This window comes from Vicugna pacos, chromosome 11, assembly GCF_048564905.1.
Source record: "Vicugna pacos chromosome 11, VicPac4, whole genome shotgun sequence".
Lineage (NCBI taxonomy): Eukaryota > Metazoa > Chordata > Mammalia > Artiodactyla > Camelidae > Vicugna > Vicugna pacos.
In genome coordinates this window covers 57,991,618-58,017,414 of record NC_132997.1, presented here as the reverse complement: position 1 = coordinate 58,017,414, position 25,797 = coordinate 57,991,618, and the positions used below count along the sequence as shown (strand labels likewise).

The 25,797-nt window shown below is 40.3% G+C and overlaps 1 protein-coding gene across 1 annotated transcript in view; it reads left to right on the top strand.

Moving 5' to 3' along the window:
- Positions 1–20,584: 20,584 nt before the first annotated feature.
- The window catches only part of ARID5B (AT-rich interaction domain 5B), a 206,240-nt gene continuing 201,027 nt past the window's right edge, over positions 20,585–25,797 (top strand). Inside the window, exon 1 of the mRNA XM_006209104.4 lies at positions 20,585–20,602. The gene's annotated coding sequence lies outside the window, so the exon portion shown is untranslated. The remainder of the gene's footprint in view (positions 20,603–25,797) is intronic.

Here is a 25,797-nt window from a genome sequence, read left to right as displayed (position 1 = left end):
TCAGTTCCCTTCATTGCCTCTCAGTGAGCTCACTTTACAAGACTCTAAGAATCAAATGATAATTGCTAGCATACTGTTCATTAAGTGAGCACTTACCCTGTGCTGGGCACTGTACTAAGCGCCTTATCTTGGTTACATCCTCTATTCCTCACAACATCCTTCTGGGTTATGTACCTTAGCTTCTGCTTTTACAGATGTGAAACAGAAGCTCAAAGACGTTGAAGAACTTTTCCAAGGTCAAGTTAAACCTAATCAGTGGAAGAACTGAGATTCAAATCCTGACTGCCTGATTCTATTACCATTCCACGGTGCTGTGCTATCTCTGGAGTCTAGAATCTCAGTGATGGGAAAGTACCCATTTACACTTAGACATTCTCTATTACATGGACAAATATGGCCTTAAGTATTGTAAACAACTTTTTTTTTTAACTGTACTTGAGCAAACTTATTTCCTAGGAATTCTTGAGAACAGACTTTAAGTTCCAAAACAAAACAAATCTCCCCCAAATGAGCCTGTCATGATATAACTGTACTTGAAAAGGTAGGATATACAATTGAATACGATATATGATCCCATTTTAATACATCTTTTTAAAACTTTTAGTGAATATATTTGTAGAAATTCTTTTTCAAAAAACATTTTATATGCACATTTATAATCCTGAACTTTTACTTAACCTTGATGAATATACAATCTCTATAATACTTAACATGGAAAAAAATGCAAGGATGGAATACATTAAAAGTCAAAATGTGGTCTCTTTTTTTCTTATCTAAAAGAACAAATGTTACATGTATTAGGGAAAAATGAACATTAATATTTGTTCATTTACATGTATCAGGGACAAGGCTGGGCTTTTTACATCTATTGTCTCAACTAATCCTACAGCAGACTTGTGATGTAGCTGCTGTTTTGTCCATTTTATTAATAAGAAAGCAAGTTGCAGAGAAATTAAGTGACTGTTCCACAGCCATACAACTGAAAAGTGGCAGAAGCAGGATTCCCACTCTTACTCTGGGCTGAGAGCTCTTTGCACTGCAACACAACCTATCAGACAAATTATTTATTTGGCATTCATACATGTCACTGTGACATTACTGTTTTCTGAGATACTAATTTATGGTATGTTCCTGATTTTACAGGAAACTAGAAGAAAAAAGGTATTTACCCTTCCCTAAATAAAAAAACCGTGGTGCCTTCCAAAAACAGGCAAGTTTCCTAGGTCAGAGAAATTCCTGGGCTTGCTGGAGAATTAAAGAGGTGCTGGGTTCCAGGGAGCCTCCAAGGCAGATGTTTTGCCCCAAAATCTTACTGCCTCAGTTTAGCACATGGTGAGTTATTCCTTTGAAATAAGGAATCCTAGGATTACTCAGAGTGTAACTTGAAACCCTCCAGCCAAAAGAACTAAAATAATGGAACTTTCTCCTTCTTTGTCATGTCAGGGCTCAGACTTAGCATTAAGGAGTTTACTCAAACATAGGCACAAATCCCGCTTCACCAAGGCCTCTGAGGCATTAAACTCATTGATACTATGTCAGGGAATTCATCCCCCTCGGCAAGGACAGAGCAAGATGCAAAATACAGTGAGTATTCCAATAGTCCACTGCTTGCATTTCTTTCAAAAGCTTCTCCTGGGGTGCCCTTTAGAATGGCAACAGTTGACTGTCTACCAAAAAGGAGATTCAATTCATGGAACTTGGGGGCCATGTTGGACCCCCCACCCCATTCCTGAAGCCATTTTTCAGTCCCGTAAGCTACTCTTCTAAGTGTGCCCTTTAGCATGGGCTCCACTTTGATCACCAGCAATAAGTAGAAAAAGCCTGAAAGCCCCCGCCCCGGGCCCAAAGTCTCCTTTTCATTTAAAATATTGAGATTTCATTGCTTGTGCTGTGGCTAATATCAGACCACAAAGTGGCAAGGTAGTTAGTTCCCCAAGCCCATTCTGTTTCCAAGCTCGTTAAACTTTGGAATGGAGTTTGTCGTCTGTGTGTGCATGTGTTTTAAAGCTGTTTTATGACACATTGTCAGGAACTCAGGTACTGGGCCTCTTTAACTTCAGCTTTCAGCAGCTGCCTTTGCACTTCCCTTTCACATAATTAAACACCCTATGGTACTTAACAGAGTAATAAGTAGCACATCAATAAAGCAATAAATAATTGTATTCAGAAAAGCTCCAGAACCATCATCCATTAAGCAGCAGCTGTGAGCAGTAGTTTTGATTGATCAATAAGGTTATAGACTAGGAAAGCAAAAGTCGGTCAAGGCCTGGGGAGGAATCAGTCAGACTTCGAAGCCTGAGCCGCGGAGGAGTCTGATCTCCGCGGTAACTTGCAGGGAGAGTATCAGTTGGAAGAAAAGCCCAGGGAGGAACTGCAGCAGCAGGAAGCCCCACCTCCAGAAACTACTTAAAAATGCTAGTTAAAAACAAAGAAGCGGGACAGTTCGGCTCTAAGGCAAGAGGGCTGCCTACTGAGAATACAGAGTGATGGCCCCATGAAAGCACAGCGTTTTAACTTCAGAAAAACAAACACTGAGCGGAGCTGAGCGACGAATGAGGAGTGAGGAGGAAGATGGTGATGGGCCTGCGACTCAACTCCCTCAGCGTGTGCACGGTAACCTGCCTCAGTGCCCGAGGGGAGAAGGCCGCTCAGCTGCCTGCCAAGAGGGAGACCCTCTAGGAGTGCTGTTATTGGACCACTGCTCTGGGGGCCAAGGCCAGGACAGGGCTGAGGAAATAACGTGGGTAACGGTGCGCACAGCCCTCAGAATCACCTGTGGAGTTCTGTTTTACAGTGGCTTGCTTGCCTGCAAATGGGAATCCAAATTTCTGATGGTGGGGCCCTGGAATCTGTGTTTTTAATCCTCCCTTAGGTGGCTGCGAACGTGGAGACCCTCTGGTTTGGAGACTTCCGTGGACCTAGGCCAGCCTTGCCACATGGGCCACGAGGCTGTCAAGGTCCTTAGCTTGCAGTGTGAAACACATCTCTGACATTCTAGTTTTGTAGACAAGTCATGAGCTTACTCGTTTGTACCAACAGTCTCTAGACTGCGAAGAGGCCTGAGGTGCACAGAATCTCCGGGGCTTGTGTCCAGGCCTCTGTGGTGTAACACGTTCCCCTAGGGATTCTGATCAAACTAGTGCAATACCTGCCACGTTGAGAAGAGGTCATCCATGCCACAAAATACTGAGGACCTACTATATGCCAGGCAATGTTCTAAACCCTGGGAATCTCCAGGGATGAAAAGGAACCAAAATCCCTGCTTTCAGGGAGCTTTGTCCTAGTGGCACCCCAGAGATTTTCCAGGTGTCTCAGTGCACACGAGGGTAAGGGTTCAGCCATGGGAGCCTTGCACATCCCAGCTCCATTTTTACAAGGCAACCATGCTTTCATCACAGAAATTTGAAAGCATATGTGAAAGTAGAGAGTAGTATGATGAACCCCCATGTACCTCTCACCTTGTTTCAACAGCTGTCAACTCAGTTTTCTCCTACACTCCCTTTTACCCTCATCACCAAGATAATTTTGAAACAAATCCTAGGCAGCATATAATTTCATTTGTGAATATCGCCAGCGTGTATCTCTAAGACATAGTCTTTTTAAAAAAATAACGGTGTACCACGATCCTACCTAAAAAATTAACATTAATTCTGTAATATCATTAAATTTATAGTGTTAGCATTCCCCCAACTGTCTCATATTTTTTAAGTGTATGCATTCAAATCCATATCAAAATAAGGTCCATATATGGAAATTAATTGATATGTCTCTTTAGTCTCCTTTGCTCTAAAGCATCATTCATTCTCTCTGTCACTGTCTCTGTCTCTCTCCTCCCCTCCCCCTTTTCTTTTGGTGTTGAAATTTGCTGCGCCAACCATGTCCTTTATTCTATACAGTCTGGGTTTTGCTGATTGCATCCCCATAGTATCCTTTCACATGTTCCTCCCCTGTCCCCTGTATTTCCTGTAATGTGGTCGTTAGACTGAGAGATCTGCTGAGTTGGTTTTGATTTTTTTGGCAAGAGTATTTCAAAGGTCTATCAGGAGGTGGTTAATATCTGGTTGACATTGAGCTCTTTGTGACGTGAGCAGCCACATATGGTCATTGCCTGGATGCCTTATTTCCTTAGGAGTTCATGATAGGATTTGTGAACCACTAAGAGAATTCATTAGAGTCATTGCTTAAATCCCTTATTCACTCGATAATATCCTAATTTTAATAATTTTATTTGTCAGCTGAACACATCGGCTTTCTGGTTACCCCGAGGTACAGGAAAGGCAGGATAAATGATTGATTTCTTTATCAGTTTTCAAAATTAATTGGTTTCTTTTTACCAATTGAAGAGGCGTTTTTAAAGTATCGTTATAAACCCATGGATTCCAACAATTTCATGTGTTTTAATTCATTGCAGTTAATGTCCTTCTTGAGTCTCACATTTTCACATCTTTGTCCAGTGGGAACTGACTCAGACTGTCTCCTGGACACTTGTAATCTTTTGATAACTTTTTCTCTAGTATGTCAAGATGTTCTAGGTGCTTCTTGTACCTTTTCTACCCCAGATCTGGAATTAGCCAATTTTCCAAAGAACTCTGGTTTATTTTTAGAGAGCAATGGTATTTAAAGACCACATTCTGTGGCCCCACTTTTCTCTGTTGCATTCACTGAGCTCTGGCATGAGTCCCTTTGAATAAAATCTTGTGCTACCTAAAAATTTCTTTGAAAGTCATTTGTTTTTGGAAGAAAAAGTTAATGAAGGGTTAATATGGAATATGTAATGAGTTCCTAAAAATTAATTCAAAATACAAAGAACTAAATAGAAATATAGGCAAAATATTTGAATAGGCAATTAGAAGAAAAGAAAATACAAATAAACTGTTCAACTTTCTAGCATCAAAGAATTACAAACTAAATCACTAATGAAGTACTAGCTTTCAGCCTTCAATTTGGCAAAAATGTAAAAATTTGAAAGTTATAATTTAAGTGGTGCCAGAGATAACAAAATTAGGCACTCTCATAGACTAATGTTGGGAATGTTAATTGACCCAACTTATTTTGGAAAGTAAAATTTTTAATGTGTATGGCCTTTGACCTTGTAAATTCCTTTTTTAGGAATCAACCTACAGAAATGAAAGCACACATATCATACATATGGATTTTCTTGCAGTAATATTTACACAACAAAATTTTAAAAAATTAAAACTTAAGTGTCAACTAGAAGGGTACTGGTTGAAATTTTGATATACACTATAGACTGTTATGCAGCTGTTTTTAAAACATTATAAATTTGTATCTACCAATATATAAACATATTCTATAATATCCATAGTTTCAGACCAATATATTCGGAATGATCCCACCTCTGTATGTATATACATTTGTACACATAATAGTGACAGAGAGAGGAGAGACAGACCAAAATAACTCAGAACAGACCCACAGCAAAGTGCTGAGTAGTTATTTTTGACAGGTGGAACAGAATGGAAACATCATTTTAATATCATATTATTGTTAATAAAAAGTGGTGAAAATAGGAGTAGTTTTAACTCATTTTTGGTTTTCAGTATAACACCCAACCACCCTCTACCCCCGCCCAAAAAAACCTCCAGCGTTAGTGCTGGTTGAGACAGTATTATTTATCAAAGAGCTTGACATAAACCATCAAATTCCTTCTTCATGGGGACTTAGAGGAAAATTTTATGCCACTCACTTCAGCGTTGGTATTTGCACCCTTAACTTCTATGCCCTCAAAGCCTCCATGATCATAGTAGATGTGATGTCCCTCGAGGCACCACTTTCCTTGAGCTGAGATGCCTTTCTATACTATTACTTCTTTCTGTTCAGTTCTCTGGGAGCCCATTCCTGACAAAATGTTGCCTCTGAAAACTGTGGAAGCTTCTTCCCGTGGGATGCCAAGTGCTGTTGCAAAACTACAAATCTGTAAATTGTTACTAGTGTCCTGGGACTCTCCCCATGACATACCGTCACTGACCCCCACGGACCAGTCAAATGAGGTTTTTACCAAGGTGTTGCAGAAATTGTTAAGATGAATATAATTAGAAGCATTAGAAGGGTTAGTGACTGGCATTAAGTTTAATGCTTTCCATTAGGTGCATAATAGCCTGTCCTGGCTTCGCCTCTAAGTCCCATAAATTTTCTGCAGAACAAGGTGGATATGTGACTCCTCATCCTCCTTGAATGTTTACAAAGCCCTTGGTCATCACATACGAGGCTAATCTAAGCCAAGGACATGGATCAGGGTCACAGTATCAATAAAGAGAACTAAACACCATGTTGCAGGTTAAGGCACTTCCGTAAGTCCCACAACAGCATTCCCAAATGTTGACATTCCTACCAATATTTGATCTCTTCCTTTTTCCCATTCCTGGGTCAATAAACCCTCAGATATTTCCCTTTTGCTTTATCATTAGTGTCATCATCTCATGCCAGTCACCTCTGTTTGAGTTCCAACCCCCAGTCCATTTGCAAAATACCAGCCACTTGTAAAATTAGGTATTAGTCTAACACCGTTCCAATTCTTTTCATAAGATTCTGCAAGTTGCCTCCAGCTTTTAAAGAAAAGGCCATAATTTGTTCCTTTGAATTTATGGAGCACCTACAATGTTCTAGGTTCTGTCTCTGTACAAGCTCCCTAGTCTTATAGAGCATTGGGCCATTTTGGATCTAGAAGGAAACTCAATTTCAAGCTGGCTCAACCCCTTATTTATAACTTATGTTGCCGTGACTTGCAACATATTGTAGAGATCATATCATTGTAGTCAAGGCTAGCAGCTCACTAAAATGTGGTGCTCCTGACTTGGTCTCTGCATATATTTCACTCTACCATATAAATTCAACTTTCTGCCTAGCCTTTCCTTTTATTTAGATGTTTTCAGGTTTTTCTCTGTCCTTTTGGTGTAGACTCACCTTCAATATTTTCCTTCCTACAAGCGTTCCAAATCCATTTTTTACCCAGCAAAACTCTTTTAGGGTACTTTACTCCTTTTATCATAATATGGCTGAGGGTGATTCTAAACAACAGAAAAAATGTGACTTCCTGGGATGTCTCTCCCTTGGCAAATCTGGAAAATAGCAAATGCCTACTTATCCTTCAGTACCCTACTCAAGTGTTACATCTCCTCTTAGTTTTCCCTGACACACCCATTATCCTTTGCCAGGCAGAATTATTTTCCTTCATTTGTGCTGTGGTTATTTTGAACATGTTGGTTTCTCCTGCTAGGCTAAGAACCTCCTGAGCAGATGACCACATCTCATTCCTTTAGCACCCCTGGGCCCAGTACAGTGTCTGGTTTATGAAAAGCACTTGGTGAATGCTTTTGGAGAGAAAATAAAATCAATATCTACCATCTCTCCTAATGAACTTTTCATTTCCCCCAGTATTTATTTTTTATCTATTTAATTTACAATCTTTCTACAGCATTGAATAGTTTCTGCTTTTAAATGCTACACGCCACCTAAATGTGGTTGGGGTTAAAAGCATTTGTAATTATGCAATATCATCAAAGAATGGGGTGTTTCACATAATAACACTTTCAGAAGCTTCTTTTCAGCCATAATATTTCCTTATTTTAATTAATTGCTGATAACCTTTGTAAAGAGCATTATAGACTTCCCTGCTTCCTTAAACGAAATTCAGTGATCATAATGCGTTGTTATCCTGATGAGTTAGGCAACTTTATGCACACCAATTATTGTGCTCTGATATCACATAATGAAGCCCTTGGGGGCCAGTGAGGCAAGTTGAGTTGTTGGCCCCCACACCCACAGACCTGAAGGTTTCTGTGCTTCCAGTGCTTGAGTCTTGTTTTGGAGCTTTATGTTTCCTTATTCAAAATTTAATTGTCACTCTGTTACATCAGAAAGTGAGACCTGCCTCTCCTTATTCAGGTTGTGCTTTCAGTAAGTCATTGTTGAATTTGATGAATTGGTTAAAAAGCAAGGGCTTTTTGACAGCTCCTCAGCACTTGTTGAGTAAGAGGGGCATTACTGATGTGAGAACAGCCAGCCAGCCAGCAACAGAACGGGAAAAATACTATGTAAGTATTGGGTGAAGGGCTCATGAGATGAGAAGAATTACGGGGACAGGAGAGAATGGAAACATTCTGTAGGACTCAAAAGGGGAAAAAAGAACAAGCAAATGAACTGCTCCAATGTGTTTACTCACTAAATTCCGACCTCCCCTCCTGCCCCCCATTTCCTAATTCTTGCACCATGACAGACATCACTAAGTCATCTTGTCTTTCTTTCCTACTGGAGAAGCCCTTACAATATTTCAAGCACTGGTCTCCAGAAAGCCACTATCGGTCTGTTAAAGATGACATTAGACTATAGCTAATTGATCTTCCAGAAAAAAAGAATGCTCATTAGTTTTCCTACTCTTTTTTTATTGACCCAAGAAGAGAACAGGCAAGGTAGCATAGACCATCCCTAGTAATAAAAACTACCATCCATTGAGCACCTACCATGTGCCAGGCACTATGTGAAGAACTTTCTTTGCATTAACTCATTCTCACTCACTTTTTCATTTTAAATATGAGAAAACTGAGGTTCTGAGAGGTTGTGATGCTAAAAGTTACATGGTTAGTAAGCACTGATACTGGGATTCAGAATTTAAAATCGAAGTTTGCTACCTCTCAGGGTCAAGATCTTAATGTCTGTGTCAAGTGCCATCAATCAGAGATCATACCTTCTCTGTCCTGACATTTGGAAAAGGGAAAACTTCCATCATAACTATTAAGTGGGAAGTGCCTTTAAACTCCCTGCAGAGCACTCTTTCCTTTCTCAAGCCTCCGTGTACTCAAACAGCCATTGGGGCTAATTCTCTCACTTATTCATGTCACAAAGATTTACTGAGTGGGTATGGAGCAGGTACCATTCTAGGTTCTAGGAATCAAGGGGTTAGCAGAATAGGCTAGGTGCCTACTCTCAAATACCAACAGAGAAAAATAATAAATAAATAACCATAGAGTAACGCTGCTGGGTAGTGATAAGTGCTCTAGAGAAAAGTAGAGCAGAGTAAAGAGACTGAGGACTAGGCTTGGTGTTTTACAGTATACCAGGGATTTTGTTTTTACTTCAGGTATGGTGAGGCCAACAGATCAGGAAATGATTGCCACTGAAAAGATAGTTTGTTACTCACAGTTTCCCAGAGGAGGGGACACACCACGCCATGAAAGGTCACAAAGGGAGGCACCAGGGTCAGTCAAGAGGCAGAAGGAACAAGGGGAAGGAGTAGGCAAAAGACTTGTTAGTAGTTTTAGTGGGAAGGGATGGGTGAACCAGGATGAGCTGCTGTTTAGTCTTCAGATTGACTAGTTTGAATAATTTCAGTGGGCTCTGGGCTAGAGGGGTGGTCTCTACTACCTGGCCCTGGGTGACTGAAAGCAGGGGGATAGTTTCTGAGACTATAGCTTGAGAAAAGGAGGTGAATGGAGATACAACTCAGGATTGGTTGGTTTGCATCAAGGGCATTTTAAAATATAGAAAATGAAAAGCATGATTAATATAATTGGGGTTAAGGGGGAGACAATGCTCTGTCAACAGCTCCAGGAAGAAGTAGAAATTGAGCAAAGGCCTATAGGAGGCAAGGCCTGGGGAGGAGTCTTGGACATGGAGGTCAAGGATGATGAACAAGTCTGGAGGGCCAGTGTTGGGGAGGGTAGTGTGCAAAGGAGCCAGCGATGGGAGCCAGGCCACTCAGAACTCGGCAGGCCTGCCCAAAGGTTTGATCTGTCTTTTGAATGTAAAGGGAAGCCATGGAGGAATTTTTCATTTGTTTGTCTGCATGTTGACTTCTTATTATAGAAAATTTCAAATATTTACAAAACTAGAGAAAATAGTATAACACATCCGCACATTCTCATCACCAGCTGTAACAACTGTCAACTCAGAAGGCCTAATTCCATCTAAACCTATGTCCCAAACCCTGGTATTATTTAGAAAGAAATGCTAGACATTGACCATTTTATATAGAAACGTTTCAGCTTATATCTCTAAAAGATAACTCTTTTTTTAAAAGCATGATCATAATATCACAATCATACCTTAAAAACAAATAAATAGAAATAATTCCTTAATATCATCAAATATGCAGTCATGTTCCCCCACACCCACAATTTTTATTTAAGTAAAATCCAAATAAAGTCCACAGGTCTGTCTCTTAAGCCTCTTTTAATCTGTAGGGTCCTCCTTCCTACTCACCCCCAGCCCCTCTACCGTTGCAGAGGGTGAGCAAGCATCCCAGGTTTCCTGGGGCTGAGAGGGTTTCCAGGATGCTGGATTTTCAGTACTAAGACCAGGAAAGTTCTGGATGAACAGGTTCAAGTTGGTCCCCCTCTTTCCTCCACCCCTTGCTGTTTATGTATTGAAGTAGCCAAGTTATTTGTCCTGTAGCATTTCCCACAGTTCAGTAAGTGCATTCTCATTGTGTCATGTATTGTGTACCTCTGTCTCTTGTATTTCCTATAAATTGGCGGTTAGAGCTAGAAGCTGGATTGGATTCAGGTTTAGTATTTTGGCAAGAAAATTTCACAGGTGGTAGTACATACTTCTACACATGATATCAGGTTGTCTTTTTTTTTTTTGTCTGATCTTAGCAGCCATTGACGATTGTTACCTAGATACGTTTTTTCACTGCAGAGTTTTTAAATGGTGCTTTTCTAATCCTATCACTGGTCCTTTATTTATTAGCAAAAATTCTTTTATAGAGAGAAACTTTTTCTCATCCATACTCGGTTACCCTGACATACAGTCATTAGAGGGTTATAGAGGGGAATGTTTTTCTAAACATCACTCTGGCTGCTGTGTGACAGCAGACTGTCAGAGATTAAAAATAGAAGACTGGGAGGCTAACCCAGTCTTCTAGGAAAGAGGTGATAATGGTTTGAACTTGAGTAGAATCAGTGGAGATGAGAAAAAGTGGTCTGATTCAGGATGGAGAGCCAGTGCTGATAGATTGGATATAAAATGTGAAGGAAGATAAAAAAGGCAGGAATGACTCTAAGGTTTTGAGAAACTGAGTGGGTGATGCTGGCATTTTATGGAAATGAGGAGAAACAGAGCTCATCTTAAAGTGCCCCCTTTTGTTCGATGTCACATGACCTTTTGAATTTTACAATCTCTGATGCATTAAACTAAATGTGAGGTGTAGGCCAGCAGGTATCATTGGGGAAAAGAAGAAAAACACTTTTCCACACTTCTCAGTAGGAATATGTGACACACTCTCTTATAATTGGTGTGGGGAATGAGGGAAGGATGTGGGTGAGAACCTTCAGATTTATTTGTAAACTTACTCACGCTGAATGAGCGTACGAGTACCCTACCCTGAGTGGGAGGGCATCCTGGGGAGAGGAAGGGACACAGAGCTGTATAAAACATCACAAGACAAAGGTAACTGCAGCTCAGAGGTGGGTAACATTTCACCCTTAAGGACGCCCTTTCACATCATCTCTTGAATCCTTCAACAACCTCATGAGTTAGTTAGGCAAGGCAGGTAGTATTCACCCCATTCTAGAAATGAGAAAATGGAGGTTTGGAGAGGATATGTGATTTGCCCACAGTCCCACTGCTTATAAACCAGAGTGAAGCTTCACATCCTCATCTTTGGACCTCGGGGCCTTTGAGTATGTGGGAGCCTCTTGCTTAACCAATAGCAAAGGGCTGACATCAGGCTTCAGAGGGGTAGATATTTCAGGCATTGGTCTTTCCCAGTGTCCCTCTTTATAAGCCATGGTGTGAATGACCAATGTATTAGGACACACCTTCCCCATGCTCCGATCCAAGCCCCAGACCCTGCTGCTCATCTTCACTGGGGACCTCCTCCCTGGAAGGTCATCTATCAGAAACAGCTGTTCTGGTTTTCTTTTGTAATATACCACTTATTCCCTTCAAATTTTAAAAAGTTCATTGTTTTTAAAAATGGAAAATACAGAAATGCTCCCTCAATTCAGAGAGAAAAGTGATTAACCTTGTGCTATAAGTCATTGGGAATTATAAAATCCAGATGTTTCTATAACTAACTACAGACATTGGGATCATAATGCTATTCCATTTTATAGCCTGCTTTTTTCACTTTATATATTGTGAGTGTATTCCCAACCATTAAACATTTTATAAAAGTGATACTTTTGACTTCTTCGGAGTAGGTTTAGCCTACCACATGAAAGCACTGTTAGGTAGTCAACCATTTCCTTCTTGATGGCACTGTCCAATGTCAGTTGTTTTCCCTTTTTCCTTTGATCATAAAGGAACAGGTTCACATGCACCCCTGTATTAGTCATACACGTGACTTGTCTCTTCCCCAACCCTAATTCCATACATCTGAGCAATCCCTTAGCTCCTCCCTTCTTGCCCTCTGTCTTTCCCTCCTCCAGTCCAGGCCCTCCCACATCTCTCCCCTGTTTAGTGCACTCAACTAATTTATTCCATGTAAGTAAGGTTTTTTTATGTGCTAATCTCAAACTTGTTCTACATTGATTCTGAGTCTCATTTCTTGAGATTGATTTAATCTGATCATCACTTTTGATCATTAACTGATTGTCTACCAGCTATGTGTTTTCACATATATGACCTCATTTAATCTTCCCACAAACAGGCTGTGATAGACAGTTGGTATTTTGCCTCCTAGCATTCATTCTTCTTTCATCTCATAACCTTCCTCCAAGTTTTCTCTGCGAAACCACCCACCCCTTACACCGTGACCAAGTGATTTGGATAGAGTGAGGGGTACAAACAGCACACCGCAGTGAACGGGCATATAACCAAGACTAAAGCCAAATGGCATCTCCCATTCCCCAAGCCTCAGTGCTTGCTTCAGGGATAAGCACAGAACCAAATGAGGTAATGAGAGGCAAAGAAAAATATGATTGGGCTGCTGAGATGGATGTACATTCTCTTCCCCAGAAAATGTACTGTCCAAACTGCTACAGCTATCTGCCCCACCCAAAGTGACCCCAATAAAGAGGATGGCAGAGCCGAGAGAAGGGAGGCAGGAGTCGTGGTGATGTTGGAGAAGCCACAGACTCATCTGGGCTTGAAGCCACCCCTTGATCTGGACTTGTCACTTACATGAGCAAATCAACTCATCTTATTTACAAATGAAAAGAGTCTTAATCCATATGCCTATAAAGGAAGTATAATTGGAAATAATTATTGTAAATTAAGACTCCAGACAGCACAGTCGAGATTTGAATTTGGGATTTCCTAACTATATACTTTGTTATTCTCAGTCATGAGATTAAAACCTGGCATGATGTGGATAAGGGAAAACACACACACACACACACACACACACACAATATCTCTGTACATCACCATGAGATGGTAAGTAATCTCTGTGAGTCTACCCCTCTCTCCAATCAAGATATACTAATACACTAGACAACTCTGAAGGGCTGCCTCACACAACACAATAGAAGACTATTCCTAAAAATATGAGTACTTATTTACTTTTTATTAGTCAAACTTTATTGTATAGAGATAGTCTTTATTTAAAGGGATTTTAAGGTAATCCTTCTGCAAAGTGAAGAATCTTAATATCAAAAGTTAATTAGTGCCATAATTTAAATCTGGGCATTGATCAATCAGGATCGCTTAACAACAAATGGTTGACAATTTAAAGAGATAGGGAATCCTGACATAATGCAGATCGTGTGTAAAAAAAAAAAAAGAGCACTTTTTACCCTCTGTTTCAATTGTTTTACTAAGTAGATCATTCAACATATTCAAAATGCTTCCAAAGATCTGATAGATAGAGATCCTCAACTGTGTTTAAAAACATCAACAACAACAACAAAAACTTGATAAAACCATCTGTTGGAACAATTGGCTTATCTTGCAGGCATTCATTAAAAAAAAAATTTTTTTTTGACCACCCAGTAAATTACAAGGACTGTGCTAGTTCCATGGGATACAATGTTCAGCAACAAGAGAGCCTGCTGTCTTGGAGCTTACAGTATAAAAAGTACCTTCTGTGTGTGGTGCTAGAAACTAGGTACACAGAGACAAATAAAATTGGATATCATCCCTGCCCTCACAGAGTTTGACCAAATACAGTACTTCTAAACTTCTATTGTTTCACTCCATTATTAGAAAAACTCTTGAGCACACATCCCTAATAAATGTATGTTTACTTGTTTATAAGTTTTATACTTATTTCATTTTCAAATATGTGTAATATAAAATATACACACACACCAAACACAAACAAACAAACAAAAACAGAAAGCGAAAAGGATAAGGCCAAAATTTAATATAAAGAGCTCTAATGTTTCATTCCCGTACCTCTCTTTGGAAACCACTAGTGCAGTGGGCTGGGCTTCCATGGTCCAAGCATTGCCCCAACTTGAATTCCAGCTCCCTTTAGGCACAGTCAAGGACTGACCTGCACACTGGAGCTGGGGCTGGGGCTGGGGCTGGGGCTGGGGCTGGCCTGGGTATGTCTTATTCCCATCCAGGAAGCTACCAATCAATGCCTAGCCACCATCACTAACCCTGTGTGGGATTTGCAGATCCCTAAAACCACTCTTGAATTCCGGCCAACTATGGTAAAAATCAGTCCTGTAACTAGCCTAGTTTTCACTTTTCAACCGTTTGCTCTGGTGCTGGGTAGACACACTGCTTGAGTGAATATTCCTCACAGAGTATCTCAGTCACACACCAAGAATAGCTGGTTATTGACCAATGCCAGAAAATTCAAGGACTCAAAAAAAATCTCCAGTGCCTTCTCTTCAGAAGTACATTACCTGGACCAGACTGGCTGCACACCCCAACCAGGCCTCCAATTATGAAGCAACAGTATTCTTGTCCCCCTCTACTTCCAGGGCTAAATTGTGCAGCCCATGAACTACAAGGAAATGGTGTTTCCTTACACCAATTTCTACTCATATTCCTGCAAATTAATTCAACCAACATTTATTGAGTGCCTTCCTGGAACAAGACACAGCAAATAAGAATTTATTTTTTCCCAATGACTTGAGCCAACATAGATCTGTGGGTTAAGAGACTCAGTTATAGACAAAGCCCCCACTTTAAGAGAATTATTTCCCAGAAAATGATTGCGAAGTGTTGTCTGCATGCCCATCCCCAGCTTCACTGCGAGCATACATTAGCAACCAACAGCATGCTTCATTCCTGCACACGCTAATGAAAAATGATTGCTTGTCTTTCTAAAACCAAACCAATTATTCCTGTTTTTGTTGAATGGAAATTTAGCTTGTGTTTAGTGACAGAATTACTAAATCAGTCTTATTTGGAACCCAAGCGTCAACGTGGATCCTGTCGCTTTGCTGACAGGAAGTGTAACCCAGATAGCTAATTTGATAAAACAGGGCTATTTTGGCTTTGAAACAAAAAACTCCACCCTTGCGACTTCAGAGCAAATGAACCGTGTGCCCCCACCTCCATCTCTCTCTTTCCCTGGCGTCTGTCCTAACGCAGCACATAACGAGGCAACATTTTACATAACCTGCAGTATCTGCTCCGAGCCAGTGTACAAACGCCTACCTGATTGAATATCACCATTTCAGAACTGCTGCCTAATCACATTTTTTCAGGCTGTGTGAACAAAATAATGTTTCTTTAATTATGTGAACTCTTTATTTTTGATATTTTAATGACATTTCAGAAGATAGAACGGCCGCTTCTCTTAGATCGGGTGTTATTAATCAGGTGTGACAGCTAGTTATTTGATACATTTTTAAATCCCACTTGTATTTTCACAAGAGTAATCTGGGACTTGATTTCTCAGTCCTGGGTCTGTAATGTCACTTGTGTTTCTGCCCATAATGAGCAAAATAATTGAACCAAATTAGCACTATCTATAATTCAGTGCTAGCTCAGAGGTCTTGTTTTCTTTTCTTTTTTTTTTTTTTAATGAAATTAAAAAACATTCTCCCCTCAGGATAAATGTTATAAGTAAAGGTCTTTGAGATCTCCGTTCTTTACCCTGTGTCGGTCCATCATACATTTTCCCCTGGGGCCGTGCCCAGCTGCAGGGCTGTGAACACGGCCAGTCCATTTCTTCACTGAGTGTGGGTTTTGTGCTGGGGACTTGCTCTGACACATGTAGGGGCTCTTTTACCTGGGTCAGGATGCTGGGGACCATTTGGTGTATTGTAGATGCTGTTTGGGGATGACTGAGTATTGACATCAGGTATGACCTGGGGTCATGGTTGTCGTAAGTGCTGTAATTGTTTATCTGTTTGTCTCTCTGGTGGACTGAACAGAGAGGCCCCAGTGGGCAGGCCTGGACTGCCTGGGCCTCATCGGACTTTGTGGCCTTAGCACCTAGCACAGTGTTGGGAGGCATTTGACCAGAGGCCACGCGGCTCGTAAGCATTTTTCTCAAATACGAAGTATAAATACTGCTTTCATTTTACAGAGAAAGATGATGCGGCCCAGGGTAGACTTGATCAAAGTCACAAAGCAAATATACTTGAATTCCATTCTCAATTCCCAGGCCCGTCTTTCATTTACTACCCTGGCCTTATGTATAAAGCTGAACATCCAAACATTCCATCACTAATAAGCACTGCAGAGCAAGTGGTTCTCAGTCTGTTGCGTGCAGTTGAATCACCTAGGGCGCTAGTGAAAATGCATATTCTGATTTGGGAGGTCTAGGGTGGGGCCGAGGTTCTGCCTGCCTGACAAGCTCCAGGTGATGCTGGGACTGCTGGTATTTGGACCACACTTGGAATCGTTAGGCCAGAGAACAGGCAGTAACCCTGCTTGTTCTGGGGTCAGACTAACAGGGTTCAGATCCTGCCCCTGCTACTTTCTGTACATTCCTCTTGGCTGCTGAGCATAGCACTGTGACTATATGCCAGTCTCCACACTGTAACCAGATGAACAAAGTGGACTGTAAGGAGTGCAGGCAACTGAGAAAAACTGGAACCTACATGTTCTTTCTAAGATGGTAGCTGCTGTTTATCTTGAGTTCATTCTTATACCATGGGAACAAAGGTCCTGGGCTGTCAGATTTAATGAATTTTCAGAGAAAAACTTTGCATAATGAATTTTATATTTGGGGAAGGAAAAGATGAAGATAGATATTTTAGTGGTATCTCAAAATTTTTAAAAGTTGGCAACTAGTTGAAACATTTTAGAACACCTTGCAGGCCATCCCTGGGCTAGATCCTGCCTCTAATTTGCTACTTCTTTACAAACATGTTCTCATTTAATCTTCAGGAATAACCAGTTCCAAAGCCCACTCACTATACAGCCCTGGTGACTGTCACCAGGTCCTGCCCAAGTCTTCCCAGTCTCTCAAATGTCCCCTGGACCAGGCTGATGTGCCACATTCCAGTAAAAGGGAGAAAATGCCAGTAACCATTAAAAGGAGTTTCCTTCTAGGTCAATCCAACTGGTCCGAAGGCCACATGGGCCTCCTGAGCACTGTGCTATCTCGTTCCCACCACAGGCTCTTTCCTCACGCTGTTCGAAGGTAATGAAATGAAGTAACTGAAAACAGCAGCTTCAGTCTTGACACTGCAAGGCACATAATGTCTATATGTCACTATGCCAAAACGCCCATCTGATTGGGCTCGTGTGAGTGAAATAGAGCCATATTCTTAGAGCATCTAAACCAGGCTTCTAAGTGATGCTCAGTCAAGAGACACCGTGTGTGTGTGTGTGTGTGTGTGTGTGTGTGTGTGTGTGTGTGTACAGTAACCTCCAGGGCATCACCCCCATGAACCAAATACGGAATCTGAATGTTCCTTGTATGGCAGGAGATCTGACTCACAATGCACCTTTCTTGGTAGCTGATCAAGAGGAAATCTCACACCACTTGAGCTATGCCTGATGTCCCAGGGTACTCCCTCCTAGTCTCCCTCCACCACCAGCACGTTCATCCTACGGCCAAAGATAATGCACTGCAAGTGGAAAAGCCTAGACTCTTGAGACAAGAGCCACCTGGTTTGGGACCTGGGCTGCTGCTGGCTGTGCTACCTAGGTTAGATCACATAACTTATTGGAGGCTCATTATCTCCAATTCAGATTGAGAATGTAAAGTGCCTGGTACATGATAGCACTTTGCAGATTTAAGTCCCTTAGCTCCCCAGTTTTATTCCCATATCACCTCTGACCAACCTTGCCCCAGAAGGCCTCTAAGTGAAGAGTGAGCAGATTATGTAAAATCTACAAATATTACTTCCCCAAGCTTTGGAAGAAAAAAAAAAGAGGTAGCTCCTTGTAAAGAAGGTAAAATTATACCACATTCAGCCCTGGGCTAGGAATTAAGAACTTAGACATTCCAAAACAACCCATGGAAGTGCAACCTACCATGAACCCCACTCTAAAGATGGGGAAACTAAGGTTTAGAGAGCTTAAATCACTTGCTCAAGATCACTCTGCTCTCAACAAGGACTCAACGAGTCTCCTTCCTCAATGGGTACCGACCACAGCAAGCCATTTTGCTACGTAGAGTCTCAGTTTCTTCATCCATCAAATAAAGATATTAGAAATATCCAGCCATGGAAGAAATTCATATTTTTGTCCTGGCCCTTGAGGGTATTCCTCATCAAATTCTTCACTGAGACTAGCCCAGGATCCAGCACTGTTGAAAAGAGCCCAAGGGCAGCAGCTCGCTCTCAAACCCATTGTTCTCAGGCCATTGAGTTGAAGGCAGGTCATGTTTGGTGACTTGCCCCAGTCTCTTTTCAAGCTGTCCTGTGCGGACAGTTGGGTAGTCTCTCTCTTGGATCTAAACTATTTTCAAATGCTCAGATTTCCAGGATGGAAAGGATCCTTTTGATAAAGATCAAGTTCAGCTTTGATCATTAAACCGCTCCCTACTTCCCTGTGAATTTTCACCACAGCAGGGAAACTGAGCCAACACACGCACACCAGCTCAGAGGGTGGGTGTGTGGATCAAGGCAGGGGAGACAACCGTCTCCTCTAAGCTGCATGCAGACACCCCGTTAGCACCAAAATCCAGGGCGAAAAGAGGTACTTTAAATAGAAATCAAATACTGCTCCCCTCTCTCTCCCCTTCTCCGTTCCCTTGCAGATAAACACATACGGTTTATGATTGGATAAAGGTTTGGTTTCGTTCCAAGCACAGAAATGGGTTTAGAAGACTTCAACTTCCTGTCTCCTAACTTTCCTGACCACAAATATTTTTTTATTGTAAGCCATGAAAGCAAAGGGTTATTTAATAAATTAACACTTCAGATGCCTTTGGTTCGACCCTTAGTTCTAAGCTCAATTATTGGTCTCCTGTTCATTTAGCTCAGGCAGTTCGTCCTGCCTCGTCTGTCTCTTAGTTCCTTCACCTAAAAACGCCTTAGTTCCTATTCTCACTGTATTTTATGGTTTTATAATACTTTATTGAATTGCTATATTGTAATATTTCTGCCTTTCTCCCCTCCACCCCCAAATAATCGTTTATGAGGAAGTATAGGCACAGTCTGGAATGCAGTGAGCTAAGCACAGCAGTCTTTACAGCATTTTACAAATTTCTCTTGGCCTCAGAAATCACAAAATAATCACATTAAAAAAAAAAAAAACCTAGCCATTTGCCTGCAGGACAATGCACGGTTTTTTATTAAAAGAGGAATTTAAATTCCTTCTGTGCACAGACTGTTTTAACTATAAAGACTTAGAAAATTAATTTTTGCCTATAATCTCTTATAGATAATACTATAAAAATAGTTCCTCTTTAAGAAGCATATTTCATGCAAATATCAAAAAGCCTTTTATCTCTGTTCAAGATTTCTTGTTCTATTTCTGTCTCTTGTTTCCTTCTTTTAGCAGAAGATCAGACTTTGAGAGCCCTGGATCCCAGAACTTGAGCTAGGAGACAGAGCCCAGGGGCAGGCCACAGGTTGGCCAGCTTGTAGTGTTACAAGCAGAGAAACTGAGGATCCCAGCTGAACTTCCTACTCTGTGCTGGGCGCTGTGCCAAGTGCTGAGGCAGAAAAGTTGTGGATTCCAAGGGCAAGAGAGACAGGGTTTCAGCCAGAAAGATTATGAAAGCACAGTGCTGGAGTAACAGACTGGGCTGGCAGTGCAGAATGAGAGGAGAGGGAAGGAGGTAACATCTTTTAAGCAGTGTTGCCCAAACTTCCTTGCCTCACAAACCACCTTCAGGATTTTTGCACATTCTAGTACAACCCATATTATTATTTTTTAAAATATTTTTCTTTAGATGATTAACTTTTTTACTTTAATTTAGCTTCATCCTAAGCAATAATATTGGTCAAAGTCACTGATTAATAAGCTGCCATATATATTTGAAAATATATATAAATTAAGTACATAACTACTAAAATTTTTTAAATGTTCACCAGGGTACTCCTAAAAATTAAGTCAGATATACCACCAGTCATTGCCACAGCACATATTGGGAAACCCCACTGTCATGGACTGAAGGTGTCCCACCTGCCAAAATTCACATTTAAAATCATAATCCCCAGTGTGATGGTGTAGGAGGTGGAGCCCTTGGGCGATAATAGGTCTTGAGGGTGGGGCCCTTGTGAGTGGGATTCATGCCCTTGTAGGAAAGAGACATGAGAGGTTGCTCTGGCTTTCTGCTCTCTGCCACATGAGGACACCATGAGGGGACGGCTGGCTGTCTATGAAGCAGGTAGCATGCTCTCCCCAGACACAGAATCTAGATATTTATTTTTGTTACAACAGCCTGAACTGATGAAGATAGCTGCTTTAAGACAGAGAAGAAACCAAGAAGGGGAAGGGATGAGAAAAGGAGAGCTAGGACTTGGCATTTGTAGAAATAGGATTTCTAAACTGTTTGGTGGTGGTGGGGATCTCCCATCAGCATATACACCACCCCCACCAGATGAGGCACTGAAGTCTGATGTTCAAGATGCCTCCTTCTGCATCTGATGTCCTTCTCTCCTTCTGTCCCCAGAGCAGACCCCACGAGACCTAAAGCCTACCTAGACCCCACAAACTTATACTGTTTGACAGACCACTGGGCCTGGATAAATCTGCCCAAATCCATCGTGATCACTGGGTCACCCACCCATGTGCACATCCTATCATTGTGGTCTATATGATAGGCCTTCATTGGGAAGAAAATCAGTGCTCATTGTTACATTCAGCTGCCATCAACACAGTAAATTTATTGTCCACAAAGGGTACAATACCTCTCCATGCCATCAACACAGTAAATTTATTGTCCACAAAGGGTACAATACCTCTCCATGCCCCAAGTATTGGACATTCTGATTTGCTAATTTTTGATTTCTGATTTGCTAATTTCTGAAGGCAGCTCTTAGGTAGTGAAAAGAGCCAGGGTATGGAGTCAGACCAGACACTGACCACGTATGTAATCTTAGGTTAATAACTTAAATCCTGTGACTCTCAACTTCCACATCTATAAGATGGAGATAATAGTACATGCATCTAACAATTTCCTTTTTTGAGGGGTGGGCAGAGAACAAAATGCCTAGCACATAATGTGAAATCGCACAGTAAATACATTTTTTAATATGAACTTGGCAAAATCGGAGGAGGGGTGGGGAGGGTAATAGCGTGGTGGTAGAGCACACGCTTAGAACGCTTGAGGACCTGGATTCAATCCCTGGTACCTCCATTTAAAAAAAAATAGTCAAAAAATGACAAAAATCATAGTAATGAAATAGTAATGAAGACTATACAAGCAAGATCAAAAAATTCTTAAGATGATTTAAAAATATTTCAAATATTCCAATATTCCAATTTTAACATATTCTGATGTCTGTCTGTCTGTCTGTCTGTCTGTCTCTCTCTCTCTCTCTCTGTGTGTGTGTGTGTGTGTGTGTGTGTGTATTCACTCTAATTTCACATAAGAAAAAAAATTTTTTGGTAGGGGAGGCAATTAGGTTTTTATTTATTTAATGGAGGTACAGGGGATTGAACCCAGGACCTTATGTATGCTAAGTAAGCACTCTACCACTGAGCTATATCCTCCCCACTCACATAAGGAAAATTATACATATTTATTACAAAGACAGATAAAACATGGAAAAATTTTTTTAAATGTTTATTTAGTAGGGCTGGGAGGCAGTTTGAAGTGAAGAACATTAGCTCTTAAAGTGGGCTTTAATCCCAGCTAGGCCACTCCTTAAATAGAAGATTTTAGCTGGATTACATGGTGTCTCTAAGCCTCAGTTTCCTTTTCAGAAAAACAAGGATATTAATAATAGTGTCAACCTCATATGTTGTTTTAGCTGGTATCTGTAAATTCTGGTATTTAGTAAATTCACAATAAATAGTACTGATATTAGGGTGGTAGGACTGTGGAGATACTTTTAAGAAAGCATCTCTGTTCGCGGTGAATGGTAGAAACTTCAAGTAGCCAAATTACAAATGCATTCACTGAGTTCCCATTGTTCATCCCCAAAGTTGTACTGTGGGAAAGAGAGAAAAGCAGAGGCACCAGCACCACTGGGCTGCCTGGTCAAGGCTAACCCACACCTGGGCCGCTTGCGACCAGCCAGAGGGACAAAGCTGCTCCTCCCACCCGGGCAGTCAAGCAGGACTCAGTGAATCAAGTGCTTTTTTTCTCACACAGAACAAATGCATCTAGAATCTCCCTGAGCCGTGTGTCTACTCCTGCCACTTCCAATTCTATTTCACAGCTACGTTGGAAAATTTTAAATCCTCTTCAATTTGGGCTGCTTTTATTTGTATTCAGACTAAGATGGAGTGTGTGTGCCAGGGGACAACTTGACCATTAAAAAAAATTCTATTTGACTACATATATTTTTATCAATTTGGGAACTCTATCAAAGCAGGCATTTTCACTTAAAAGCTTGGAAATGAAGCTGATTTGTCTGGTTGAGGGAGGGCTGGAGAAATCACTATAGCCAAAAAAAAGAAAAAAGAAAAGAAAAAAAGAAAATTCTTTTGTGTATCAGTTTCACATTGCTGTTGTCATGTACAGGATGTATATTCAAATGTGTTTGCCTATTTCTAAACTGATCATACATCAAAATTAGAGCCATATTTATGAAACTGTTTATATAGGAAATATTGTACCAAACATTCCCTGCCTCCACCCTGGGTTGTGACTGATTGCAGAGTGAGATAAAAGCACTTATGTCCACAAACAGGAGAAAAGCCTATATGCATGCAAGAAATCAAAAGAAGGTGTGATTTTAACACAAACACTGTTATCAACTGAAAAAAAAAAAGATTACTGGAGTTTATGCAAATTCAGAGAAAGCAAAAAAGCATATACTTACCCACTGACAGTTTGAAAATTAGGGGTTGGGTTAGATAACAGTAGAATTGAGTTTGGTACAGTTCAAAACAGCCCCTGGATGCCTTTTTATTTCCATGTGACCAACTGAATTAGAGTCATTTACAAGAGACAGATATGGCCTGCTAAGGGGAATCCATTTCCTAATTCACTATAGGGAGCAGTAATTTAAAGCTGGCCACTGGTTCTTTAGTGTATTTTCTAGAGGGGCTGAGTTGGTTTCAAATAAGTGCAGTTCAATTTTCCCTCCTCCACATGCAACCATTTTTTTCCATCTTCTTGTTGCTTCAAAAACTTGCTCCAAGTGCAAAGTAAAGTGGGAAGTTGGCAATTATCCTATAAATCCGGGTTATGTTGTTAGGTCAACAGAACTGTAGGTTTGATGGAGCTTAAAGGAATTTTAGAGATTATCCTATTCTACAGCTTTCAAACTTTAAATATTTTGTTAATGAAATCATATGTAGAACTCCAGCATACAAATTAGGTTTTAACAGTATTTCACTGGTATAAATTTATTTAAAAGCCAGCAAGAAATAGTCCTAATTTTAACATTTATCTTTTGTAAAATCAGTGAATAAGAATGATAGGACTGATTTGATAAACCCAAAATACTGAAATTTGGGATTATGAATAATAGTTAACAGTCCTACATCTGCCTCAGCATCTAGTTTGTTGTTACTGAGAACATCATTTCTCACACATATAAGGAGTGTAAAATAGTAACAGTTTTATATTTTTAAAAATACAGTCAGGAAACTTCATTTTACAGCTTCCAATGTCAGAAGATCCTCTCTTCCAGAGTCTTCACAAACACAAGGTAACCTGGCCACATAAATAAAAGGATTGATAGACTCTAACATACAGAATTTGGGGGAATATGACTTTTTGTTATTGTAATTCTTAAAATTGAATAGAAATGTGCTTTAAAATAAAACTCAAGTAAATGGCCACAAAGACCCCTGAGTAGTGTTTGGAAACTACTGAGCTGGTCCAAACTCCTTATTTTAGAAATAGGGAAACCAAGACCCAGAATTGAAATGATTTGTCCAAGGACATATTATGACTTAAGTGGCAAAGCTTCGTCAGTTACCCCTCTTCTTGCGTCTCCCATTTCTCCTTCACTGTAGATTATTCCTTGAGCACACACACACACACACAAAATTCATTATCTCTCTCATCTTTAAAATAAATAAAACAATAAAGATGCAAAAAGCCTCAATGACCCAATACCCTAACATCTTCATCATATTAATACTTACCTTTCTACTGCCACTTTTTAAGCTTCTTGAAAAGTGTCTTCAAGTGCCATCTCCTCTTTAGTCGACTCCAGTCTGACCATCTCTCCTATTCTTCCACCAATTTCCAGAGTCTACTTTCTTTTTGCTTTGTATGTCTTTCACCTACACTAGATTGCAAGCTTTATCACAACAGAAGATTTTGTTTGTTAATGCATCCTGATTGCCTAGCACTCACTCATAGCAAGTGTTTAATAAGTGTTTGTTGAATAAATTAGTATCATGTTATAGTCCCTATCATTTGTGAATAAAAACAGATTATCAAGAATCTCTAAGGGCAGAGTTCTATTTTCAAATAAAACTTGGATAAAGGACTAAAAGAGAAAGAGATGGTTGGCCAAAAGCAATTGCCCTTCAATTATACCTCAATAAAATTTTTTAATTTTAAAATTTATTTAAAAACCACAATTGCCCAGTAAGCAGCACTAAAAAATAATCATTCTAATCACATAACTTGTACTGTTGTAAGAGACTAGGTTTTAATTTGAGTTTGTCACTCAAGGCCTTCTCAGTTCTGTGTTTTGTCAGTGTAGATGGCAAATGCTTCCATTTTCCATAAGTTCTGCAAATTGGAGGCTTAAATAGGCCCTTTTGATTTTGCTTGTCAATCTGCTAGTTCATTTTCAAGTTCTCTTTCTCTTCTAATGCAGCCAGTAGAACCAAGGCATGGCAATATTCTTCTGTTTCCCAAACCCCCATACTTCCAAGTAATCGCAGATGACATCTTTTACCTCTGCATATTATGTTGTTTTACCGTCACATAACATGGGTTGCCATCTTTCCGTCCTCCAGTAACAATTAATTGCTCCTTACCCAGCCCCAGATAGCACATAGTTTGGCTCTGCATCAGTAAGAAACGACCAGAACAGTCTCATGGCTCACGATGATAAAGGTTTATTTCTCACTCATATTACATGTCAGCTGCAGGACAGCTGCAGCTCTGCTCGCTGAGTCTTCTCTATTCTAGCACCCAGGCTCAGAGATCAGCCCCTATTTGCGACATTTCATTCTTTTTTTTTTTTTTAGGTGCTTATTTATTTATTTATTTATTTATTTATTTATTTTAACATTTTTTTACTGATTTATAATCATTTTACAATGTTGTGTCAAATTCCAGTGTTCAGCACAATTTTTCAGTCATTCATGGACATATACACACTCGTTGTCACATTTTTTTCTCTGTGATTTATCATAACATTTTGTGTATATTTCCCTGTGCTATACAGTGTAATCTTGTTTATCTATTCTACAATTTTGAAATCCCAGTCTATCCCTTCC